This window comes from Bombus affinis, unplaced genomic scaffold (assembly GCF_024516045.1).
Source record: "Bombus affinis isolate iyBomAffi1 unplaced genomic scaffold, iyBomAffi1.2 ctg00000328.1, whole genome shotgun sequence".
Classification (NCBI taxonomy): domain Eukaryota; kingdom Metazoa; phylum Arthropoda; class Insecta; order Hymenoptera; family Apidae; genus Bombus; species Bombus affinis.
In genome coordinates this window covers 113445-120640 of record NW_026109009.1, presented here as the reverse complement: position 1 = coordinate 120640, position 7196 = coordinate 113445, and the positions used below count along the sequence as shown (strand labels likewise).

The 7196-nt window shown below is 45.6% G+C and overlaps 2 non-coding genes across 2 annotated transcripts; both read left to right on the top strand.

Moving 5' to 3' along the window:
• The first annotated feature begins 3021 nt into the window (after nucleotides 1-3021).
• On the top strand, nucleotides 3022-4951 carry LOC126927927 (small subunit ribosomal RNA). The gene has a single exon (XR_007716074.1). It is a non-coding gene; the product is annotated as a small subunit ribosomal RNA (ribosomal RNA).
• Nucleotides 4952-7041: 2090 nt separating this feature from the next.
• On the top strand, nucleotides 7042-7196 carry LOC126927937 (5.8S ribosomal RNA). The gene has a single exon (XR_007716078.1). It is a non-coding gene; the product is annotated as a 5.8S ribosomal RNA (ribosomal RNA).

Here is a 7196-nt window from a genome sequence, read left to right as displayed (position 1 = left end):
GCGTTTATTTGGTCGCTGGAACGTTTTCTAGAAACGGAACTATGCGACGGGACGTTGGGACTTTGAAGAAGTTCGGCCGGTGCGAAAAGACCGAAAAGGTTTTTTCGAGTTATCTCGCTTAAAAGTGTTACAAGGTAGGAATATATTTGCATAAATGGACGTATCTCGACGTTTTACGTCGGGATTAAGCGTTTATTTGGTCGCTGGAACGTTTTCTAGAAACGGAAATATGCGACGGGGACGTTTGGGGACTTTGAAGAAGTTCGGTCCGGTGCGAAAAGACCGAAAAGGTTTTTTCGAGTTATCTCGCTTAAAAGTGTTACAAGGTAGGAATATATTTGCATAAATGGACGTATCTCGACGTTTTACGTCGGGATTAAGCGTTTATTTGGTCGCTGGAACGTTTTCTAGAAACGGAAATATGCGACGGGACGTTGGGACTTTGAAGAAGTTCGGGCCGGTGCGAAAAGACCGAAAAGGTTTTTTCGAGTTATCTCGCTTAAAAGTGTTACAAGGTAGGAATAATTTTTGCATAAATCGACGTATCTCGACGTTTTACGTCGGGATTAAGCGTTTATTGTCGTCCCCCAAGACCTTCTACAAAGTTTCGATTTTTTCGTTGGGACTTTGAAAATTTCCGTATCGAACACGTTTTTTCGAGTTATCTCGCTTAAAAGTGTTACAAGGTAGGAATATTTTTGCATAAATGGACGTATCTCGACGTTTTACGTCGGGATTAAGCGTTTATTTGGTCGGTGGAACGTTTTCTAGAAACGGAACTATGCGACGGGACGTTGGGACTTTGAAGAAGTTCGGCCGGTGCGAAAAGACCGAAAAGGTTTTTTCGAGTTATCTCGCTTAAAAGTGTTACAAGGTAGGAATATATTTGCATAAATGGACGTATCTCGACGTTTTACGTCGGGATTAAGCGTTTATTTGGTCGCTGGAACGTTTTCTAGAAACGGAACTATGCGACGGGACGTTGGGACTTTGAAGAAGTTCGGCCGGTGCGAAAAGACCGAAAAGGTTTTTTCGAGTTATCTCGCTTAAAAGTGTTACAAGGTAGGAATATATTTGCATAAATGGACGTATCTCGACGTTTTACGTCGGGATTAAGCGTTTATTTGGTCGCTGGAACGTTTTCTAGAACGGAACTATGCGACGGGACGTTGGGACTTTGAAGAAGTTCGGCCGGTGCGAAAGGACCGAAAAGGTTTTTTCGAGTTATCTCGCTTAAAAGTGTTACAAGGTAGGAATATTTTTGCATAAATGGACGTATCTCGACGTTTTACGTCGGGATTAAGCGTTTATTTGGTCGCTGGAACGTTTTCTAGAAACGGAACTATGCGACGGGACGTTGGGACTTTGAAGAAGTTCGGCCGGTGCGAAAAGACCGAAAAGGTTTTTTCGAGTTATCTCGCTTAAAAGTGTTACAAGGTAGGAATATTTTTGCATAAATCGACGTATCTCGACGTTTTAACGTCGGGATTAAGCGTTTATGTCGTCCCCAAGACCTTCTACAAAGTTTCGATTTTTTCGTTGGGACTTTGAAAAATTTCCGTATCGAACACGTTTTTTCGAGTTATCTCGCTTAAAAGTGTTACAAGGTAGGAATATTTTTGCACAAATGGACGTATCTCGACGTTTTACGTCGGGATTAAGCGTTTATTTGGTCGCTGGAACGTTTTCTAGAAACGGAACTATGCGACGGGACGTTGGGACTTTGAAGAAGTTCGGCCGGTGCGAAAAGTCCGAAATGGTTATTTCGAGTTATTTCGTTAAAAAGCGTTATAAGGTATAATTTTTTTGACAGGGATCGTTATATCTCTATTAAATACAATCGGATTAAACATTTTTGTCGAATTTTTTGAAAAATTAGCTTCCGTCGGACTGATACGACTGGATATTTTTGCAATTTTTTCGTTAATTAATGTTACAAGGTATATATCTTTTTACATATTTCGTGTTATTTTAACGTGTTTTAATCGATTATAAAGTTATTTTTCGTCCATAGTCGATAAAACTGTAGTTTACTGATGCAATTTTTCGGTGAAAAAAAAAATTAATTTTTTGGTAAAAATGCATTTATAATATGTTAATAATGCTTGTGGTAAATATTTCGATGGTTGGATATCGCCTTTATATAGTAGTTATTGAACGTGCGAGCGACTAAGTTCCAGCGTCCCTTCCGAACGGTACGTTGCTACGGAGGTTTTGCACCATAAGCGCGCGGCCGCTAGCCCGACCGGCGCCGGCCTTCCGGCCGGCCCCTTGGTATCTATAAGAGAAGCGTCGAGCCGGACGGTTCGGTCGGAACAGCGCTGGGCGCGTGGCTATTCTACGGCCTCGGTTGAGAATTCAGTCACCGCTCCTCGAGTCTTAGTGTATTTTACGCTATTTCTCGACTGTTCCTCCGTTCTCGTACTGGTTTTTTCTCTACACTGCTGCGCCGCGGGTCGAAGTCTAGGACGTAATGACCGTTAACGTGGCAAGCTTCCCCTTAGTCGGGAAGCTGGTGACCTGTGTGCAACGTATTTGACAAAAGTTGGATGCGTGTGTGCTTGTACTTACGGAGTAGCCATTCTTGCAGAGACCATCGGTTGTAAGCTATTTGTAGCTGCACGATGGTCCTTTTGGCGTTCTGTAGAGTGCGTTATCTTCTGGTAACGCGTCTCTACAGAGGTGTTGAAGCTTATAAAAGAATATTCTTACGGTATGTCCAGCATGCGTATACGTGCTTTACCGCTAAGTTATATTCTACGAGAGAAGTTGGAGGAGAAAAGTTACAAACAGAAATAATTCTGTGAAGTATGAATCTTTGTATCGATATATGATGGTGAGAGAGGAGGAGAATTAAAGTGGCTGAGTGACGTTGTTACTGAACCATGGAACGTTGCTCTCTAAGTCATATTACATATATATATAAAATGAAAAGTCTCGTCGTACGGTGCTTACGTCCCACCTACGACACAGAGAGAACTTTTAAACGAAAATGCTGGTTTTTGGGAATATATTATAAGATCCCTGGTTGATCCTGCCAGTAGTCATATGCTTGTCTCAAAGATTAAGCCATGCATGTCTCAGTACATGCCGCATTAAGGTGAAACCGCGAATGGCTCATTAAATCAGTTATGGTTTCTTAGATCATACCTACATTTACTTGGATAACTGTGGTAATTCTAGAGCTAATACATGCAAACAGATTCCGACCAGAGATGGTAGGAATGCTTTTATTAGATCAAAACCAATCGGTGGCGGATGGCTCGTCTGTCCGTCCATCGTTTGTTTTGGTGACTCTGAATAACTTTGTGCTGATCGCATGGTCATCTAGCACCGGCGACGCATCTTTCAAATGTCTGCCTTATCAACTGTCGATGGTAGGTTCTGCGCCTACCATGGTTGTAACGGGTAACGGGAATCAGGGTTCGATTCCGGAGAGGAGCCTGAGAAACAGCTACCACATCCAAGGAAGGCAGCAGGCGCGCAAATTACCCACTCCCGGCACGGGGAGGTAGTGACGAAAAATAACGATACGGGACTCATCCGAGGCCCCGTAATCGGAATGAGTACACTTTAAATCCTTTAACGAGGACCAATTGGAGGGCAAGTCTGGTGCCAGCAGCCGCGGTAATTCCAGCTCCAATAGCGTATATTAAAGTTGTTGCGGTTAAAAAGCTCGTAGTTGAATCTGTGTGTCACAGTGTCGGTTCACCGCTCGCGGTGTTTAACTGGCATTATGTGGTACGTCCTATCGGTGGGCTTAGCTCCTCGCGGGCGGTCCAACTAATATCCCATCGCGGTGCTCTTCACTGAGTGTCGAGGTGGGCCGATACGTTTACTTTGAACAAATTAGAGTGCTTAAAGCAGGCTACCTTCGCCTGAATACTGTGTGCATGGAATAATGGAATAGGACCCTCGGTTCTATTTTGTTGGTTTTCGGAGCCCGAGGTAATGATTAATAGGGACAGATGGGGGCATTCGTATTGCGACGTTAGAGGTGAAATTCTTGGATCGTCGGATCGTCGCAAGACGGACAGAAGCGAAAGCATTTGCCAAAAATGTTTTCATTAATCAAGAACGAAAGTTAGAGGTTCGAAGGCGATCAGATACCGCCCTAGTTCTAACCATAAACGATGCCAGCCAGCGATCCGCCGAAGTTCCTCCGATGACTCGGCGGGCAGCTTCCGGGAAACCAAAGCTTTTGGGTTCCGGGGGAAGTATGGTTGCAAAGCTGAAACTTAAAGGAATTGACGGAAGGGCACCACCAGGAGTGGAGCCTGCGGCTTAATTTGACTCAACACGGGAAACCTCACCAGGCCCGGACACCGGAAGGATTGACAGATTGATAGCTCTTTCTTGATTCGGTGGGTGGTGGTGCATGGCCGTTCTTAGTTGGTGGAGCGATTTGTCTGGTTAATTCCGATAACGAACGAGACTCTAGCCTGCTAAATAGACGTAACTTATGGTATCTCGAAGGCCCCCCGGCTTCGGTCGGTGGGTTTTTACTACCAACGTACAAACAAATCTTCTTAGAGGAACAGGCGGCTTCTAGCCGCACGAGATTGAGCAATAACAGGTCTGTGATGCCCTTAGATGTTCTGGGCCGCACGCGCGCTACACTGAAGGAATCAGCGTGTTTTCCCTGGCCGAAAGGCCCGGGTAACCCGCTGAACCTCCTTCGTGCTAGGGATTGGGGCTTGCAATTATTCCCCATGAACGAGGAATTCCCAGTAAGCGCGAGTCATAAGCTCGCGTTGATTACGTCCCTGCCCTTTGTACACACCGCCCGTCGCTACTACCGATTGAATGATTTAGTGAGGACTTCGGACTGGTGCGCGGCCAATGTGATAAGCATTGCCGATGTTACCGGGAAGATGACCAAACTTGATCATTTAGAGGAAGTAAAAGTCGTAACATGGTTTCCGTAGGTGAACCTGCGGAAGGATCATTAACGATATAACACAAAAACTTAAAGAATTTGACTTGAACACTTGAAAAATACGAAACTGTATAAGTCGGTAAGGAGCCGTACTCCTCCTATATCGACGAACCAAAGTATATACGACGTATCAACAAGCTATATACTTTAACAAAGAACAGTTAAATTCGCCCGGAGCGTGGCTTACTCCGTTGGCAAAATGATGAAAAGACATAAGGAGGAGACGACCCTCCAGCTACGAAACTATATGAAGAGAAGGTGGCACTCTCTCTCGATCATCGGGATGAAGAGATACATATATATATATATATATATATATATACATACATAAACGAATTCGAGGCGCCTGCGTGAGGTCGTACACAGAAAGACCCGCCGTCTGCGAATATTATGATTTTATAATAAAACTATAAATGGGAACTTGAGCTTTCGAAAATTAAACTTTGACACGAATATCGAACGAAAAATTACGAATGGAAACCACCCGTAAAGAGAAATGAGATCGAGGCGCTTGCGTGAGGCCGTATACAGAAAGACCCCGCCGCCACGATCTCGTATTTTTTTTTTTGCGTCGTGGAGACCGAACAAACGAATAACAAAATCTCTAAAGTGCCTCGTGTCGGAGAGATCATGCTCGCCTATTCTCTTCTATGTTTCGTGGTCTGTGTTGCGTTTGCTCTCCTCCTAGCAACGGGACATCGAAGACTCCTCTTTGGGATCGAACGAAGCGACTAAAACGAGTCGACGAGAGCGAAAGTACGAGTAGCGAGTCGCGCATGTAGAAAGGATACCGACATATCTTCGAAGGTTCTCTTCGAAGATCCATGGATACCTTATGCGCGTCGACCTTTCGTCTCTTTCACCGCTCTCGGTCGTTCTCGAAACGTGCTTCCTACCCATAGGGCGTGTGTTCTTCGTATGTCGTTTTGTTCGAAATAACGAAACCACTTGTAACATACTCGTGGATCGGGTAACCTAGAACGAAAACGCATTGCGTGGATGTTGGCCCGCTATGATAATGATGATGATGACGATGACTATGATGACGATGCGTAGCAACGATTCGTAACTAGTCTAGCCGAAGTTGGTTCAGAGGGGACCGCAGGCTGTCTACCCTCGATGTCGTGAGTCGGACACCCGTGCCGTCGCTAGAGTTTTTTCAAAGCTCGGCTTCTGGATATTGGGAAGAAAGACCGCTCGAGGACGACGGCTGCGCGTGCGTCCCATCGAATTTTTTTTTTTTATACCACCTGAACGACTAAAGTTTCGTCTAGTTCGTCGCATATAACCCGTTCAGAGGGGACCGCAGGCTGTCTATCCTCGTTGTCGTGAGTCGGACACCCGTGCCGTCGCTGAAGTTTTTTCAAAGCTCGGCTTCTGGATATTGGGAAGAAAGACCGCGCGAGGTAGATGGATGCGAGTCCCATCGAATTTTTTTATTTTTTAAAAAAAACAATCACCTGAACGGAGATGTGTTCTCTTTCGTCGATTTTTCACGCTTTGAGTCGTCGCGATCGCCATCCGTTCGGAGGAGATCGCCGACTTCGAAGCCTCGATGTCGTGAGTCGGACACCCGTGCCGTCGCTAGAGTTTTTTCAAAGCTCGGCTTCTGGATATTGGGAGGAAAGACCGCTCGAGGCCGAGGGTCGCGCGAGTCCCATCGAATCTTTACATCACCCGAACGATGGAGGCGCACGCTCTTTTTCTTGAATAATTGGACGAGAGGAATGCATATCGTATTATATATACACACACACACATATATATATATATGGGCTAGCCACCGTGCGTATTTCTTCGCGAGATCGTGTGCTGCACAGAGGATTCAGAATCGGGTGTTATATCCCCGTCGTTTCCTGACGAACGGAGCTTCGATCTCGATGGTTGTTATATATCATAATGTACTTTTCGCCCGGCCGGCGGACGCGCGTATCTTCGCGCGTTCGTCGGATTTCATTTTCGAACGTTTTCGTGTCGTCGATCTTCCGGCGACTTCTGCGCGTCCGATTCCCGTTGGTCGGTCGTGTCGGATCTCGGCTTCGCTCGAACCGAGTATTAAGAGTACATGGAGTACAAGAGTTTTAAAAAATATATGAAAAGATTACCCTGAACGGTGGATCACTTGGCTCGTGGGTCGATGAAGAACGCAGCTAATTGCGCGTCAACGTGTGAACTGCAGGACACATGAACATCGACATTTCGAACGCACATTGCGGTCCACGGATACAATTCCTGGACCACGCCTGGCTGAGGGTTG